This window comes from Paramisgurnus dabryanus, chromosome 14, assembly GCF_030506205.2.
Source record: "Paramisgurnus dabryanus chromosome 14, PD_genome_1.1, whole genome shotgun sequence".
Classification (NCBI taxonomy): domain Eukaryota; kingdom Metazoa; phylum Chordata; class Actinopteri; order Cypriniformes; family Cobitidae; genus Paramisgurnus; species Paramisgurnus dabryanus.
Genome location: NC_133350.1, coordinates 38,251,177 through 38,266,157, shown reverse-complemented (window position 1 = coordinate 38,266,157; position 14,981 = coordinate 38,251,177). Strand labels below are relative to the sequence as shown.

General features: G+C 41.7%; 32 non-coding genes across 32 annotated transcripts; all 32 read right to left on the bottom strand.

The window, feature by feature from the left end:
* Window positions 1–96: 96 nt before the first annotated feature.
* On the bottom strand, window positions 97–169 carry trnav-cac (transfer RNA valine (anticodon CAC)). The gene has a single exon. It is a non-coding gene; the product is annotated as a tRNA-Val (tRNA).
* A 238-nt stretch (window positions 170–407) lies between these two features.
* On the bottom strand, window positions 408–480 carry trnad-auc (transfer RNA aspartic acid (anticodon AUC)). The gene has a single exon. It is a non-coding gene; the product is annotated as a tRNA-Asp (tRNA).
* A 586-nt stretch (window positions 481–1,066) lies between these two features.
* On the bottom strand, window positions 1,067–1,139 carry trnav-uac (transfer RNA valine (anticodon UAC)). Its single transcript has one exon. It is a non-coding gene; the product is annotated as a tRNA-Val (tRNA).
* Window positions 1,140–1,529: 390 nt separating this feature from the next.
* Window positions 1,530–1,602, bottom strand: trnav-cac (transfer RNA valine (anticodon CAC)). Its single transcript has one exon. It is a non-coding gene; the product is annotated as a tRNA-Val (tRNA).
* A 238-nt stretch (window positions 1,603–1,840) lies between these two features.
* On the bottom strand, window positions 1,841–1,913 carry trnav-aac (transfer RNA valine (anticodon AAC)). Its single transcript has one exon. It is a non-coding gene; the product is annotated as a tRNA-Val (tRNA).
* Window positions 1,914–2,499: 586 nt separating this feature from the next.
* Window positions 2,500–2,572, bottom strand: trnav-uac (transfer RNA valine (anticodon UAC)). The gene has a single exon. It is a non-coding gene; the product is annotated as a tRNA-Val (tRNA).
* Window positions 2,573–2,962: 390 nt separating this feature from the next.
* trnav-cac (transfer RNA valine (anticodon CAC)) lies at window positions 2,963–3,035 on the bottom strand. Its single transcript has one exon. It is a non-coding gene; the product is annotated as a tRNA-Val (tRNA).
* Window positions 3,036–3,273: 238 nt separating this feature from the next.
* On the bottom strand, window positions 3,274–3,346 carry trnad-auc (transfer RNA aspartic acid (anticodon AUC)). The gene has a single exon. It is a non-coding gene; the product is annotated as a tRNA-Asp (tRNA).
* Window positions 3,347–3,932: 586 nt separating this feature from the next.
* Window positions 3,933–4,005, bottom strand: trnav-uac (transfer RNA valine (anticodon UAC)). The gene has a single exon. It is a non-coding gene; the product is annotated as a tRNA-Val (tRNA).
* Window positions 4,006–4,395: 390 nt separating this feature from the next.
* On the bottom strand, window positions 4,396–4,468 carry trnav-cac (transfer RNA valine (anticodon CAC)). Its single transcript has one exon. It is a non-coding gene; the product is annotated as a tRNA-Val (tRNA).
* A 238-nt stretch (window positions 4,469–4,706) lies between these two features.
* Window positions 4,707–4,779, bottom strand: trnav-aac (transfer RNA valine (anticodon AAC)). Its single transcript has one exon. It is a non-coding gene; the product is annotated as a tRNA-Val (tRNA).
* Window positions 4,780–5,365: 586 nt separating this feature from the next.
* On the bottom strand, window positions 5,366–5,438 carry trnav-uac (transfer RNA valine (anticodon UAC)). The gene has a single exon. It is a non-coding gene; the product is annotated as a tRNA-Val (tRNA).
* Window positions 5,439–5,828: 390 nt separating this feature from the next.
* trnav-cac (transfer RNA valine (anticodon CAC)) lies at window positions 5,829–5,901 on the bottom strand. The gene has a single exon. It is a non-coding gene; the product is annotated as a tRNA-Val (tRNA).
* Window positions 5,902–6,139: 238 nt separating this feature from the next.
* On the bottom strand, window positions 6,140–6,212 carry trnav-aac (transfer RNA valine (anticodon AAC)). Its single transcript has one exon. It is a non-coding gene; the product is annotated as a tRNA-Val (tRNA).
* Window positions 6,213–6,798: 586 nt separating this feature from the next.
* Window positions 6,799–6,871, bottom strand: trnav-uac (transfer RNA valine (anticodon UAC)). The gene has a single exon. It is a non-coding gene; the product is annotated as a tRNA-Val (tRNA).
* A 390-nt stretch (window positions 6,872–7,261) lies between these two features.
* trnav-cac (transfer RNA valine (anticodon CAC)) lies at window positions 7,262–7,334 on the bottom strand. The gene has a single exon. It is a non-coding gene; the product is annotated as a tRNA-Val (tRNA).
* A 238-nt stretch (window positions 7,335–7,572) lies between these two features.
* trnav-aac (transfer RNA valine (anticodon AAC)) lies at window positions 7,573–7,645 on the bottom strand. The gene has a single exon. It is a non-coding gene; the product is annotated as a tRNA-Val (tRNA).
* A 586-nt stretch (window positions 7,646–8,231) lies between these two features.
* On the bottom strand, window positions 8,232–8,304 carry trnav-uac (transfer RNA valine (anticodon UAC)). Its single transcript has one exon. It is a non-coding gene; the product is annotated as a tRNA-Val (tRNA).
* Window positions 8,305–8,694: 390 nt separating this feature from the next.
* On the bottom strand, window positions 8,695–8,767 carry trnav-cac (transfer RNA valine (anticodon CAC)). Its single transcript has one exon. It is a non-coding gene; the product is annotated as a tRNA-Val (tRNA).
* A 238-nt stretch (window positions 8,768–9,005) lies between these two features.
* trnav-aac (transfer RNA valine (anticodon AAC)) lies at window positions 9,006–9,078 on the bottom strand. Its single transcript has one exon. It is a non-coding gene; the product is annotated as a tRNA-Val (tRNA).
* Window positions 9,079–9,663: 585 nt separating this feature from the next.
* Window positions 9,664–9,736, bottom strand: trnav-uac (transfer RNA valine (anticodon UAC)). Its single transcript has one exon. It is a non-coding gene; the product is annotated as a tRNA-Val (tRNA).
* A 390-nt stretch (window positions 9,737–10,126) lies between these two features.
* On the bottom strand, window positions 10,127–10,199 carry trnav-cac (transfer RNA valine (anticodon CAC)). The gene has a single exon. It is a non-coding gene; the product is annotated as a tRNA-Val (tRNA).
* Window positions 10,200–10,437: 238 nt separating this feature from the next.
* trnav-aac (transfer RNA valine (anticodon AAC)) lies at window positions 10,438–10,510 on the bottom strand. The gene has a single exon. It is a non-coding gene; the product is annotated as a tRNA-Val (tRNA).
* Window positions 10,511–11,096: 586 nt separating this feature from the next.
* On the bottom strand, window positions 11,097–11,169 carry trnav-uac (transfer RNA valine (anticodon UAC)). Its single transcript has one exon. It is a non-coding gene; the product is annotated as a tRNA-Val (tRNA).
* Window positions 11,170–11,560: 391 nt separating this feature from the next.
* Window positions 11,561–11,633, bottom strand: trnav-cac (transfer RNA valine (anticodon CAC)). The gene has a single exon. It is a non-coding gene; the product is annotated as a tRNA-Val (tRNA).
* A 238-nt stretch (window positions 11,634–11,871) lies between these two features.
* Window positions 11,872–11,944, bottom strand: trnav-aac (transfer RNA valine (anticodon AAC)). Its single transcript has one exon. It is a non-coding gene; the product is annotated as a tRNA-Val (tRNA).
* Window positions 11,945–12,530: 586 nt separating this feature from the next.
* Window positions 12,531–12,603, bottom strand: trnav-uac (transfer RNA valine (anticodon UAC)). The gene has a single exon. It is a non-coding gene; the product is annotated as a tRNA-Val (tRNA).
* A 390-nt stretch (window positions 12,604–12,993) lies between these two features.
* On the bottom strand, window positions 12,994–13,066 carry trnav-cac (transfer RNA valine (anticodon CAC)). The gene has a single exon. It is a non-coding gene; the product is annotated as a tRNA-Val (tRNA).
* A 238-nt stretch (window positions 13,067–13,304) lies between these two features.
* On the bottom strand, window positions 13,305–13,377 carry trnav-aac (transfer RNA valine (anticodon AAC)). Its single transcript has one exon. It is a non-coding gene; the product is annotated as a tRNA-Val (tRNA).
* Window positions 13,378–13,963: 586 nt separating this feature from the next.
* On the bottom strand, window positions 13,964–14,036 carry trnav-uac (transfer RNA valine (anticodon UAC)). Its single transcript has one exon. It is a non-coding gene; the product is annotated as a tRNA-Val (tRNA).
* A 390-nt stretch (window positions 14,037–14,426) lies between these two features.
* trnav-cac (transfer RNA valine (anticodon CAC)) lies at window positions 14,427–14,499 on the bottom strand. The gene has a single exon. It is a non-coding gene; the product is annotated as a tRNA-Val (tRNA).
* Window positions 14,500–14,737: 238 nt separating this feature from the next.
* Window positions 14,738–14,810, bottom strand: trnav-aac (transfer RNA valine (anticodon AAC)). Its single transcript has one exon. It is a non-coding gene; the product is annotated as a tRNA-Val (tRNA).
* Between the last annotated feature and the right edge of the window lie 171 nt (window positions 14,811–14,981).

Here is a 14,981-nt window from a genome sequence, read left to right as displayed (position 1 = left end):
TTGAGGTTTACACTTTCTTTGAATTATCTTGGAAGGAAATTATGTAACCTTTTACCTAAACAGATCTCAACTCGTTTCAGGCTAAAAGGCAAGCTTTGTTTCTGCTCGGTTTCGAACCGAGGACCTTTCGCGTGTGAGGCGAACGTGATAACCACTACACTACAGAAACCTTCACATTGTCTTAGCCTGGTTGTTCCATAGATGTTCTGCGAATTTTCTCTCTTTGCAAAAACTCCCTAATGGCCGATGTTTTTCACCCACTTTCGAACCGATCGTTTTTCACGTGCGAGGTGAATGTGAAGGCCTAAAATCTACACCTGCGTGTATCTCTGAAAGCACTTCAAGACACAAGCACAAACTTATCCCATGAATGACATTTGACTCGCATTTTTGTAAAAACTTTGGGTTGTTTCTGCTCGGTTTCGAACCGATGACCTTTCGCGTGATAGGCGAACGTGATAACCACTACACTACAGAAACCTGCCTTTCACGAAACTCTGCTGTTTTGACAGATTTTGCCACATATTTTCTCTGTGAGCCACACTTTGCGGGAAAAACTCTTTTGGCCACTTCAAAACTGCCCATATTTCACTTGTGAGGTGAATGGGACAGGCTGAAACCTACCATCGAATGTCACTTTGAAAGTGCTGTACGACTCAAGCCACGACTTTTCAGATGAGTGGCATTTGGCTTGCTTTTGTGTAAGAAACCACACATCGTTCCTGATGGGCTTCCAACAGTAGGACCTCTCGCTTTTTAGTTGAACCTAATAGTCGCTGATTTAAGGAAACATATATCCACCTTTGTCATCTTATTTCATACAGATTTTATCATGTTTTACATTTCAATGTCACTTAAATTCTAAAGGGGCAACCTGCTACTGCCCAATTTCAAACTTTCACATGTATGGTTAAATCACTGAATGTCATTAACCCTAAAGGAAAAGATGCAAGCTCAGCTTTTTACTGGTGGAACTTGACCATTACTCTATAAATACTGATATTTGAAATACAGCTACGTTTCAAATGAACGGCATTCGACTTGCTTTGCTTCAAAACCAGGCTAATGTTTCTGCTCGGTTTCGAACCGAGGACCTTTCGCGTGTAAAGCGAACGTGATTACCACTACACCACAGAAACTTGCCACCGATGAAAGACGGCTGTTTTGACACATCATGCCGTATATATTCTCTCTAAGCCACACTTTTAAGGGAAAACCCCTTTTGGCCACGTCAAAACTGCCCATATATCACTTGTGAGGTGAATTGGACAGGATGAATCCTTCTATTGGATGTAGCTTTGAAACTGCAGTACGACTGAAGCCACGACTTATCGAATGAGTGGCATTTGGATTGCTTTGAATTGTGTGCACTGTTCTGGCGAATGTGATAATACCTACAAATATTAAAGCAGGGGAGCCAAGCAAGGCTGAAGTTGAGGTTTACACTTTCTTTGAATTATCTTGGAAGGAAATTATGTAACCTTTTACCTAAACAGATCTCAACTCGTTTCAGGCTAAAAGGCAAGCTTTGTTTCTGCTCGGTTTCGAACCGAGGACCTTTCGCGTGTGAGGCGAACGTGATAACCACTACACTACAGAATCCTTCACATTGTCTTAGCCTGGTTGTTCCATAGATGTTCTGCGAATTTTCTCTCTTTGCAAAAACTCCCTAATGGCCGATGTTTTTCACCCACTTTCGAACCGATTGTTTTTCACGTGCGAGGTGAATGTGAAGGCCTAAAATCTACACCTGCGTGTATCTCTGAAAGCACTTCAAGACACAAGCACAAACTTATCCCATGAATGACATTTGACTCGCATTTTTGTAAAAACTTTGGGTTGTTTCTGCTCGGTTTCGAACCGAGGACCTTTCGCGTGTTAGGCGAACGTGATAACCACTACACTACAGAAACCTGCCTTTCACGAAACTCTGCTGTTTTGACAGATTTTGCCACATATTTTCCCTGTGAGCCACACTTTGCGGGAAAAACTCTTTTGGCCACTTCAAAACTGCCCATATTTCACTTGTGAGGTGAATGGGACAGGCTGAAACCTACCATCGAATGTCACTTTGAAAGTGCTGTACGACTCAAGCCACGACTTTTCAGATGAGTGGCATTTGGCTTGCTTTTGTGTAAGAAACCACACATCGTTCCTGATGGGCTTCCAACAGTAGGACCTCTCGCTTTTTAGTTGAACCTAATAGTCGCTGATTTAAGGAAACATATATCCACCTTTGTCATCTTATTTCATACAGATTTTATCATGTTTTACATTTCAATGTCACTTAAATTCTAAAGGGGCAACCTGCTACTGCCCAATTTCAAACTTTCACATGTATGGTTAAATCACTGAATGTCATTAACCCTAAAGGAAAAGATGCAAGCTCAGCTTTTTACTGGTGGAACTTGACCATTACTCTATAAATACTGATATTTGAAATACAGCTACGTTTCAAATGAACGGCATTCGACTTGCTTTGCTTCAAAACCAGGCTATTGTTTCTGCTCGGTTTCGAACCGAGGACCTTTCGCGTGTAAAGCGAACGTGATTACCACTACACTACAGAAACTTGCCACTGATGTAAGACGGCTGTTTTGACACATCATGCCGTATATATTCTCTCTAAGCCACACTTTTAAAGGAAAACCCCTTTTGGCCACGTCAAAACTGCCCATATATCACTTGTGAGGTGAATTGAACAGGATGAATCCTTCTATTGGATGTAGCTTTGAAACTGCAGTACGACTCAAGCCACGACTTATCGAATGAGTGGCATTTGAATTGCTTTGAATTGTGTGCACTGTTCTGGCGAATGTGATAATACCTACAAAAATTAAAGCAGGGGAGCCAAGCAAGGCTGAAGTTGAGGTTTACACTTTCTTTGAATTATCTTGGAAGGAAATTATGTAACCTTTTACCTAAACAGATCTCAACTCGTTTCAGGCTAAAAGGCAAGCTTTGTTTCTGCTCGGTTTCGAACCGAGGACCTTTCGCGTGTGAGGCGAACGTGATAACCACTACACTACAGAAACCTTCACATTGTCTTAGCCTGGTTGTTCCATAGATGTTCTGCGAATTTTCTCTCTTTGCAAAAACTCCCTAATGGCCGATGTTTTTCACCCACTTTCGAACCGATCGTTTTTCACGTGCGAGGTGAATGTGAAGGCCTAAAATCTACACCTGCGTGTATCTCTGAAAGCACTTCAAGACACAAGCACAAACTTATCCCATGAATGACATTTGACTCGCATTTTTGTAAAAACTTTGGGTTGTTTCTGCTCGGTTTCGAACCGATGACCTTTCGCGTGATAGGCGAACGTGATAACCACTACACTACAGAAACCTGCCTTTCACGAAACTCTGCTGTTTTGACAGATTTTGCCACATATTTTCTCTGTGAGCCACACTTTGCGGGAAAAACTCTTTTGGCCACTTCAAAACTGCCCATATTTCACTTGTGAGGTGAATGGGACAGGCTGAAACCTACCATCGAATGTCACTTTGAAAGTGCTGTACGACTCAAGCCACGACTTTTCAGATGAGTGGCATTTGGCTTGCTTTTGTGTAAGAAACCACACATCGTTCCTGATGGGCTTCCAACAGTAGGACCTCTCGCTTTTTAGTTGAACCTAATAGTCGCTGATTTAAGGAAACATATATCCACCTTTGTCATCTTATTTCATACAGATTTTATCATGTTTTACATTTCAATGTCACTTAAATTCTAAAGGGGCAACCTGCTACTGCCCAATTTCAAACTTTCACATGTATGGTTAAATCACTGAATGTCATTAACCCTAAAGGAAAAGATGCAAGCTCAGCTTTTTACTGGTGGAACTTGACCATTACTCTATAAATACTGATATTTGAAATACAGCTACGTTTCAAATGAACGGCATTCGACTTGCTTTGCTTCAAAACCAGGCTAATGTTTCTGCTCGGTTTCGAACCGAGGACCTTTCGCGTGTAAAGCGAACGTGATTACCACTACACCACAGAAACTTGCCACCGATGAAAGACGGCTGTTTTGACACATCATGCCGTATATATTCTCTCTAAGCCACACTTTTAAGGGAAAACCCCTTTTGGCCACGTCAAAACTGCCCATATATCACTTGTGAGGTGAATTGGACAGGATGAATCCTTCTATTGGATGTAGCTTTGAAACTGCAGTACGACTGAAGCCACGACTTATCGAATGAGTGGCATTTGGATTGCTTTGAATTGTGTGCACTGTTCTGGCGAATGTGATAATACCTACAAATATTAAAGCAGGGGAGCCAAGCAAGGCTGAAGTTGAGGTTTACACTTTCTTTGAATTATCTTGGAAGGAAATTATGTAACCTTTTACCTAAACAGATCTCAACTCGTTTCAGGCTAAAAGGCAAGCTTTGTTTCTGCTCGGTTTCGAACCGAGGACCTTTCGCGTGTGAGGCGAACGTGATAACCACTACACTACAGAATCCTTCACATTGTCTTAGCCTGGTTGTTCCATAGATGTTCTGCGAATTTTCTCTCTTTGCAAAAACTCCCTAATGGCCGATGTTTTTCACCCACTTTCGAACCGATTGTTTTTCACGTGCGAGGTGAATGTGAAGGCCTAAAATCTACACCTGCGTGTATCTCTGAAAGCACTTCAAGACACAAGCACAAACTTATCCCATGAATGACATTTGACTCGCATTTTTGTAAAAACTTTGGGTTGTTTCTGCTCGGTTTCGAACCGAGGACCTTTCGCGTGTTAGGCGAACGTGATAACCACTACACTACAGAAACCTGCCTTTCACGAAACTCTGCTGTTTTGACAGATTTTGCCACATATTTTCCCTGTGAGCCACACTTTGCGGGAAAAACTCTTTTGGCCACTTCAAAACTGCCCATATTTCACTTGTGAGGTGAATGGGACAGGCTGAAACCTACCATCGAATGTCACTTTGAAAGTGCTGTACGACTCAAGCCACGACTTTTCAGATGAGTGGCATTTGGCTTGCTTTTGTGTAAGAAACCACACATCGTTCCTGATGGGCTTCCAACAGTAGGACCTCTCGCTTTTTAGTTGAACCTAATAGTCGCTGATTTAAGGAAACATATATCCACCTTTGTCATCTTATTTCATACAGATTTTATCATGTTTTACATTTCAATGTCACTTAAATTCTAAAGGGGCAACCTGCTACTGCCCAATTTCAAACTTTCACATGTATGGTTAAATCACTGAATGTCATTAACCCTAAAGGAAAAGATGCAAGCTCAGCTTTTTACTGGTGGAACTTGACCATTACTCTATAAATACTGATATTTGAAATACAGCTACGTTTCAAATGAACGGCATTCGACTTGCTTTGCTTCAAAACCAGGCTATTGTTTCTGCTCGGTTTCGAACCGAGGACCTTTCGCGTGTAAAGCGAACGTGATTACCACTACACTACAGAAACTTGCCACTGATGTAAGACGGCTGTTTTGACACATCATGCCGTATATATTCTCTCTAAGCCACACTTTTAAAGGAAAACCCCTTTTGGCCACGTCAAAACTGCCCATATATCACTTGTGAGGTGAATTGAACAGGATGAATCCTTCTATTGGATGTAGCTTTGAAACTGCAGTACGACTCAAGCCACGACTTATCGAATGAGTGGCATTTGAATTGCTTTGAATTGTGTGCACTGTTCTGGCGAATGTGATAATACCTACAAAAATTAAAGCAGGGGAGCCAAGCAAGGCTGAAGTTGAGGTTTACACTTTCTTTGAATTATCTTGGAAGGAAATTATGTAACCTTTTACCTAAACAGATCTCAACTCGTTTCAGGCTAAAAGGCAAGCTTTGTTTCTGCTCGGTTTCGAACCGAGGACCTTTCGCGTGTGAGGCGAACGTGATAACCACTACACTACAGAAACCTTCACATTGTCTTAGCCTGGTTGTTCCATAGATGTTCTGCGAATTTTCTCTCTTTGCAAAAACTCCCTAATGGCCGATGTTTTTCACCCACTTTCGAACCGATCGTTTTTCACGTGCGAGGTGAATGTGAAGGCCTAAAATCTACACCTGCGTGTATCTCTGAAAGCACTTCAAGACACAAGCACAAACTTATCCCATGAATGACATTTGACTCGCATTTTTGTAAAAACTTTGGGTTGTTTCTGCTCGGTTTCGAACCGAGGACCTTTCGCGTGTTAGGCGAACGTGATAACCACTACACTACAGAAACCTGCCTTTCACGAAACTCTGCTGTTTTGACAGATTTTGCCACATATTTTCTCTGTGAGCCACACTTTGCGGGAAAAACTCTTTTGGCCACTTCAAAACTGCCCATATTTCACTTGTGAGGTGAATGGGACAGGCTGAAACCTACCATCGAATGTCACTTTGAAAGTGCTGTACGACTCAAGCCACGACTTTTCAGATGAGTGGCATTTGGCTTGCTTTTGTGTAAGAAACCACACATCGTTCCTGATGGGCTTCCAACAGTAGGACCTCTCGCTTTTTAGTTGAACCTAATAGTCGCTGATTTAAGGAAACATATATCCACCTTTGTCATCTTATTTCATACATATTTGATCATGTTTTACATTTCAATGTCACTTAAATTCTAAAGGGGCAACCTGCTACTGCCCAATTTCAAACTTTCACATGTATGGTTAAATCACTGAATGTCATTAACCCTAAAGGAAAAGATGCAAGCTCAGCTTTTTACTGGTGGAACTTGACCATTACTCTATAAATACTGATATTTGAAATACAGCTACGTTTCAAATGAACGGCATTCGACTTGCTTTGCTTCAAAACCAGGCTATTGTTTCTGCTCGGTTTCGAACCGAGGACCTTTCGCGTGTAAAGCGAACGTGATTACCACTACAGTACAGAAACTTGCCACCGATGTAAGACGGCTGTTTTGACACATCATGCCGTATATATTCTCTCTAAGCCACACTTTTAAAGGAAAACCCCTTTTGGCCACGTCAAAACTGCCCATATATCACTTGTGAGGTGAATTGAACAGGATGAATCCTTCTATTGGATGTAGCTTTGAAACTGCAGTACGACTCAAGCCACGACTTATCGAATGAGTGGCATTTGAATTGCTTTGAATTGTGTGCACTGTTCTGGCGAATGTGATAATACCTACAAAAATTAAAGCAGGGGAGCCAAGCAAGGCTGAAGTTGAGGTTTACACTTTCTTTGAATTATCTTGGAAGGAAATTATGTAACCTTTTACCTAAACAGATCTCAACTCGTTTCAGGCTAAAAGGCAAGCTTTGTTTCAGCTCGGTTTCGAACCGAGGACCTTTCGCGTGTGAGGCGAACGTGATAACCACTACACTACAGAAACCTTCACATTGTCTTAGCCTGGTTGTTCCATAGATGTTCTGCGAATTTTCTCTCTTTGCAAAAACTCCCTAATGGCCGATGTTTTTCACCCACTTTCGAACCGATCGTTTTTCACGTGCGAGGTGAATGTGAAGGCCTAAAATCTACACCTGCGTGTATCTCTGAAAGCACTTCAAGACACAAGCACAAACTTATCCCATGAATGACATTTGACTCGCATTTTTGTAAAAACTTTGGGTTGTTTCTGCTCGGTTTCGAACCGAGGACCTTTCACGTGTTAGGCGAACGTGATAACCACTACACTACAGAAACCTGCCTTTCACGAAACTCTGCTGTTTTGACAGATTTTGCCACATATTTTCTCTGTGAGCCACACTTTGCGGGAAAAACTCTTTTGGCCACTTCAAAACTGCCCATATTTCACTTGTGAGGTGAATGGGACAGGCTGAAACCTACCATCGAATGTCACTTTGAAAGTGCTGTACGACTCAAGCCACGACTTTTCAGATGAGTGGCATTTGGCTTGCTTTTGTGTAAGAAACCACACATCGTTCCTGATGGGCTTCCAACAGTAGGACCTCTCGCTTTTTAGTTGAACCTAATAGTCGCTGATTTAAGGAAACATATATCCACCTTTGTCATCTTATTTCATACAGATTTTATCATGTTTTACATTTCAATGTCACTTAAATTCTAAAGGGGCAACCTGCTACTGCCCAATTTCAAACTTTCACATGTATGGTTAAATCACTGAATGTCATTAACCCTAAAGGAAAAGATGCAAGCTCAGCTTTTTACTGGTGGAACTTGACCATTACTCTATAAATACTGATATTTGAAATACAGCTACGTTTCAAATGAACGGCATTCGACTTGCTTTGCTTCAAAACCAGGCTATTGTTTCTGCTCGGTTTCGAACCGAGGACCTTTCGCGTGTAAAGCGAACGTGATTACCACTACACTACAGAAACTTGCCACCGATGAAAGACGGCTGTTTTGACACATCATGCCGTATATATTTTCTCTAAGCCACACTTTTAAGGGAAAACCCCTTTTGGCCACGTCAAAACTGCCCATATATCACTTGTGAGGTGAATTGGACAGGATGAATCCTTCTATTGGATGTAGCTTTGAAACTGCAGTACGACTCAAGCCACGACTTATCGAATGAGTGGCATTTGGATTGCTTTGAATTGTGTGCACTGTTCTGGCGAATGTGATAATACCTACAAAATTTAAAGCAGGGGAGCCAAGCAAGGCTGAAGTTGAGGGTTACACTTTCTTTGAATTATCTTGGAAGGAAATTATGTAAACTTTTACCTAAACAGATCTCAACTCGTTTCAGGCTTAAAGGCAAGCTTTGTTTCTGCTCGGTTACGAAACGAGGACCTTTCGCGTGTGAGGCGAACGTGATAACCACTACACTACAGAAACCTTCACATTGCCTTCGCCTGGTTGTTTCATAGATGTTCTGCGCATTTTCTCTATTTGCAAAAACTCCCTAATGGCCGATGTTTTTCACCCACTTTCGAACCGATCGTTTTTCACGTGCGAGGTGAATGTGAAGGCCTAAAATCTACACCTGCGTGTATCTCTGAAAGCGCTTCAAGACACAAGCACAAACACATCCCATGAATGACATTTGACTCGCATTTTTGTAAAAACTTTGGGTTGTTTCTGCTCGGTTTCGAACCGATGACCTTTCGCGTGTTAGGCGAACGTGATAACCACTACACTACAGAAACATGCCTTTCACGAAACTCGGCTGTTTTGACAGATTTTGCCACATATTTTCTCTATGAGCCACACTTTGCGGGAAAAACTCTTTTGGCCACTTCAAAACTGCCCATATTTCACTTGTGAGGTGAATGGGACAGGCTGAAACCTACCATCGAATGTAACTTTGAAAGTGCTGTACGACTCAAGCCACGACTTTTCAGATGAGTGGCATTTGGCTTGCTTTTGTGTAAGAAACCACACATCGTTCCTGATGGGCTTCCAACAGTAGGACCTCTCGCTTTTTAGTTGAACGTAATAGTCGCTGATTTAAGGAAACATATATCCACCTTTGTCATCTTATTTCATACAGATTTTATCATGTTTTACATTTCAATGTCACTTAAAATCTAAAGGGGCAACCTGCTACTGCCCAATTTCAAACTTTCACATGTATGGTTAAATCACTGAATGTCATTAACACAACAGGAAAAGATGCAAGCTCAGCTTTTACTGGTGGAACTTGACCATTACTCTATAAATACTGATATTTGAAATACAGCTACGTTTCAAATGAACGGCATTCGACTTGCTTTGCTTCAAAACCAGGCTATTGTTTCTGCTCGGTTTCGAACCGAGGACCTTTCGCGTGTAAAGCGAACGTGATTACCACTACACTACAGAAACTTGCCACTGATGTAAGACGGCTGTTTTGACACATCATGCCGTATATATTCTCTCTAAGCCACACTTTTAAAGGAAAACCCCTTTTGGCCACGTCAAAACTGCCCATATATCACTTGTGAGGTGAATTGAACAGGATGAATCCTTCTATTGGATGTAGCTTTGAAACTGCAGTACGACTCAAGCCACGACTTATCGAATGAGTGGCATTTGAATTGCTTTGAATTGTGTGCACTGTTCTGGCGAATGTGATAATACCTACAAAAATTAAAGCAGGGGAGCCAAGCAAGGCTGAAGTTGAGGTTTACACTTTCTTTGAATTATCTTGGAAGGAAATTATGTAACCTTTTACCTAAACAGATCTCAACTCGTTTCAGGCTAAAAGGCAAGCTTTGTTTCTGCTCGGTTTCGAACCGAGGACCTTTCGCGTGTGAGGCGAACGTGATAACCACTACACTACAGAAACCTTCACATTGTCTTAGCCTGGTTGTTCCATAGATGTTCTGCGAATTTTCTCTCTTTGCAAAAACTCCCTAATGGCCGATGTTTTTCACCCACTTTCGAACCGATCGTTTTTCACGTGCGAGGTGAATGTGAAGTCCTAAAATCTACACCTGCGTGTATCTCTTAAAGCACTTCAAGACACAAGCACAAACTTATCCCATGAATGACATTTGACTCGCATTTTTGTAAAAACTTTGGGTTGTTTCTGCTCGGTTTCGAACCGAGGACCTTTCGCGTGTTAGGCGAACGTGATAACCACTACACTACAGAAACCTGCCTTTCACAAAACTCTGCTGTTTTGACAGATTTTGCCACATATATTCTCTGTGAGCCACACTTTGCGGGAAAAACTCTTTTGGCCACTTCAAAACTGCCCATATTTCACTTGTGAGGTGAATGGGACAGGCTGAAACCTACCATCGAATGTCACTTTGAAAGTGCTGTACGACTCAAGCCACGACTTTTCAGATGAGTGGCATTTGGCTTGCTTTTGTGTAAGAAACCACACATCGTTCCTGATGGGCTTCCAACAGTAGGACCTCTCGCTTTTTAGTTGAACCTAATAGTCGCTGATTTAAGGAAACATATATCCACCTTTGTCATCTTATTTCATACAGATTTTATCATGTTTTACATTTCAATGTCACTTAAATTCTAAAGGGGCAACCTGCTACTGCCCAATTTCAAACTTTCACATGTATGGTTAAATCACTGAATGTCATTAACCCTAAAGGAAAAGATGCAAGCTCAGCTTTTTACTGGTGGAACTTGACCATTACTCTATAAATACTGATATTTGAAATACAGCTACGTTTCAAATGAACGGCATTCGACTTGCTTTGCTTCAAAACCAGGCTATTGTTTCTGCTCGGTTTCGAACCGAGGACCTTTCGCGTGTAAAGCGAACGTGATTACCACTACACCACAGAAACTTGCCACCGATGAAAGACGGCTGTTTTGACACATCATGCCGTATATATTCTCTCTAAGCCACACTTTTAAGGGAAAACCCCTTTTGGCCACGTCAAAACTGCCCATATATCACTTGTGAGGTGAATTGGACAGGATGAATCCTTCTATTGGATGTAGCTTTGAAACTGCAGTATGACTCAAGCCACGACTTATCGAATGAGTGGCATTTGGATTGCTTTGAATTGTGTGCACTGTTCTGGCGAATGTGATAATACCTACAAAAATTAAAGCAGGGGAGCCAAGCAAGGCTGAAGTTGAGGTTTACACTTTTTTTTGAATTATCTTGGAAGGAAATTATGTAACCTTTTACCTAAACAGATCTCAACTCGTTTCAGGCTAAAAGGCAAGCTTTGTTTCTGCTCGGTTTCGAACCGAGGACCTTTCGCGTGTGAGGCGAACGTGATAACCACTCCACTACAGAAACCTTCACATTGTCTTAGCCTGGTTGTTCCATAGATGTTCTGCGAATTTTCTCTCTTTGCAAAAACTCCCTAATGGCCGATGTTTTTCACCCACTTTCGAACCGATCGTTTTTCACGTGCGAGGTGAATGTGAAGGCCTAAAATCTACACCTGCGTGTATCTCTGAAAGCACTTCAAGACACAAGCACAAACTTATCCCATGAATGACATTTGACTCGCATTTTTGTAAAAACTTTGGGTTGTTTCTGCTCGGTTTCGAACCGAGGACCTTTCGCGTGTTAGGCGAACGTGATAACCACTACACTACAGAAACCTGCCTTTCACGAAACTCTGCTGTTTTGACAGATTTTGCCACATATTTTCTCTGTGAGCCACACTTTGCGGGAAAAACTCTTTTGGCCACTTCAAAACTGCCCATATTTCACTTGTGAGGTGAATGGGACAGGCTGAAACCTACCATCGAATGTCACTTTGAAAGTGCTGTACGACTCAAGCCACGACTTTTCAGATGAGTGGCATTTGGCTTGCTTTTGTGTAAGAAACCACACATCGTTCCTGATGGGCTTCCAACAGTAGGACCTCTCGCTTTTTAGTTGAACCTAATAGTCGCTGATTTAAGGAAACATATATCCACCTTTGTCATCTTATTTCATGCAGATTTTATCATGTTTTACATTTCAATGTCACTTAAATTCTAAAGGGGCAACCTGCTACTGCCCAATTTCAAACTTTCACATGTATGGTTAAATCACTGAATGTCATTAACCCTAAAGGAAAAGATGCAAGCTCAGCTTTTTACTGGTGGAACTTGACCATTACTCTATAAATACTGATATTTGAAATACAGCTACGTTTCAAATGAACGGCATTCGACTTGCTTTGCTTCAAAACCAGGCTATTGTTTCTGCTCGGTTTCGAACCGAGGACCTTACGCGTGTAAAGCGAACGTGATTACCACTACACTACAGAAACTTGCCACTGATGTAAGACGGCTGTTTTGACACATCATGCCGTATATATTCTCTCTAAGCCACACTTTTAAAGGAAAACCCCTTTTGGCCACGTCAAAACTGCCCATATATCACTTGTGAGGTGAATTGAACAGGATGAATCCTTCTATTGGATGTAGCTTTGAAACTGCAGTACGACTCAAGCCACGACTTATCGAATGAGTGGCATTTGAATTGCTTTGAATTGTGTGCACTGTTCTGGCGAATGTGATAATACCTACAAAAATTAAAGCAGGGGAGCCAAGCAAGGCTGAAGTTGAGGTTTACACTTTCTTTGAATTATCTTGGAAGGAAATTATGTAACCTTTTACCTAAACAGATCTCAACTCGTTTCAGGCTAAAAGGCAAGCTTTGTTTCTGCTCGGTTTCGAACCAAGGACCTTTCGCGTGTGAGGCGAACGTGATAACCACTACACTACAGAAACCTTCACATTGTCTTAGCCTGGTTGTTCCATAGATGTTCTGCGAATTTTCTCTCTTTGCAAAAACTCCCTAATGGCCGATGTTTTTCACCCACTTTCGAACCGATCGTTTTTCACGTGCGAGGTGAATGTGAAGGCCTAAAATCTACACCTGCGTGTATCTCTGAAAGCACTTCAAGACACAAGCACAAACTTATCCCATGAATGACATTTGACTCGCATTTTTGTAAAAACTTTGGGTTGTTTCTGCTCGGTTTCGAACCGAGGACCTTTCGCGTGTTAGGCGAACGTGATAACCACTACACTACAGAAACCTGCCTTTCACGAAACTCTGCTGTTTTGACAGATTTTGCCACATATTTTCTCTGTGAGCCACACTTTGCGGGAAAAACTCTTTTGGCCACTTCAAAACTGCCCATATTTCACTTGTGAGGTGAATGGGACAGGCTGAAACCTACCATCGAATGTCACTTTGAAAGTGCTGTACGACTCAAGCCACGACTTTTCAGATGAGTGGCATTTGGCTTGCTTTTGTGTAAGAAACCACACATCGTTCCTGATGGGCTTCCAACAGTAGGACCTCTCGCTTTTTAGTTGAACCTAATAGTCGCTGATTTAAGGAAACATATATCCACCTTTGTCATCTTATTTCATACAGATTTTATCATGTTTTACATTTCAATGTCACTTAAATTCTAAAGGGGCAACCTGCTACTGCCCAATTTCAAACTTTCACATGTATGGTTAAATCACTGAATGTCATTAACCCTAAAGGAAAAGATGCAAGCTCAGCTTTTTACTGGTGGAACTTGACCATTACTCTATAAATACTGATATTTGAAATACAGCTACGTTTCAAATGAACGGCATTCGACTTGCTTTGCTTCAAAACCAGGCTATTGTTTCTGCTCGGTTTCGAACCGAGGACCTTTCGCGTGTAAAGCGAACGTGATTACCACTACACTACAGAAACTTGCCACTGATGTAAGATGGCTGTTTTGACACATCATGCCGTATATATTCTCTCTAAGCCACACTTTTAAAGGAAAACCCCTTTTGGCCACGTCAAAACTGCCCATATATCACTTGTGAGGTGAATTGAACAGGATGAATCCTTCTATTGGATGTAGCTTTGAAACTGCAGTACGACTCAAGCCACGACTTATCGAATGAGTGGCATTTGGATTGCTTTGAATTGTGTGCACTGTTCTGGCGAATGTGATAATACCTACAAAAATTAAAGCAGGGGAGCCAAGCAAGGCTGAAGTTGAGGGTTACACTTTCTTTGAATTATCTTGGAAGGAAATTATGTAACCTTTTACCTAAACAGATCTCAACTCGTTTCAGGCTAAAAGGCAAGCTTTGTTTCTGCTCGGTTTCAAACCGAGGACCTTTCGCGTGTGAGGCGAACGTGATAACCACTACACTACAGAAACCTTCACATTGCCTCCGCCTGGTTGTTTCATAGATGTTCTGCGAATTTTCTCTCTTTGCAAAAACTCCCTAATGGCCGATGTTTTTCACCCACTTTCGAACCAATCGTTTTTCACGTGCGAGGTGAATGTGAAGGCCTAAAATCTACACCTGCGTGTATCTCTGAAAGCGCTTCAAGACACAAGCACAAACACATCCCATGAATGACATTTGACTCGCATTTTTGTAAAAACTTTGGGTTGTTTCTGCTCGGTTTCGAACCGAGGACCTTTCGCGTGTTAGGCGAACGTGATAACCACTACACTACAGAAACATGCCTTTCACGAAACTCGGCTGTTTTGACAGATTTTGCCACATATTTTCTCTATGAGCCACACTTTGCGGGAAAAACTCTTTTGGCCACTTCAAAACTGCCCATATTTCACTTGTGAGGTGAATGGGACAGGCTGAAACCTACCATCGAATGTAACTTTGAAAGTGCTGT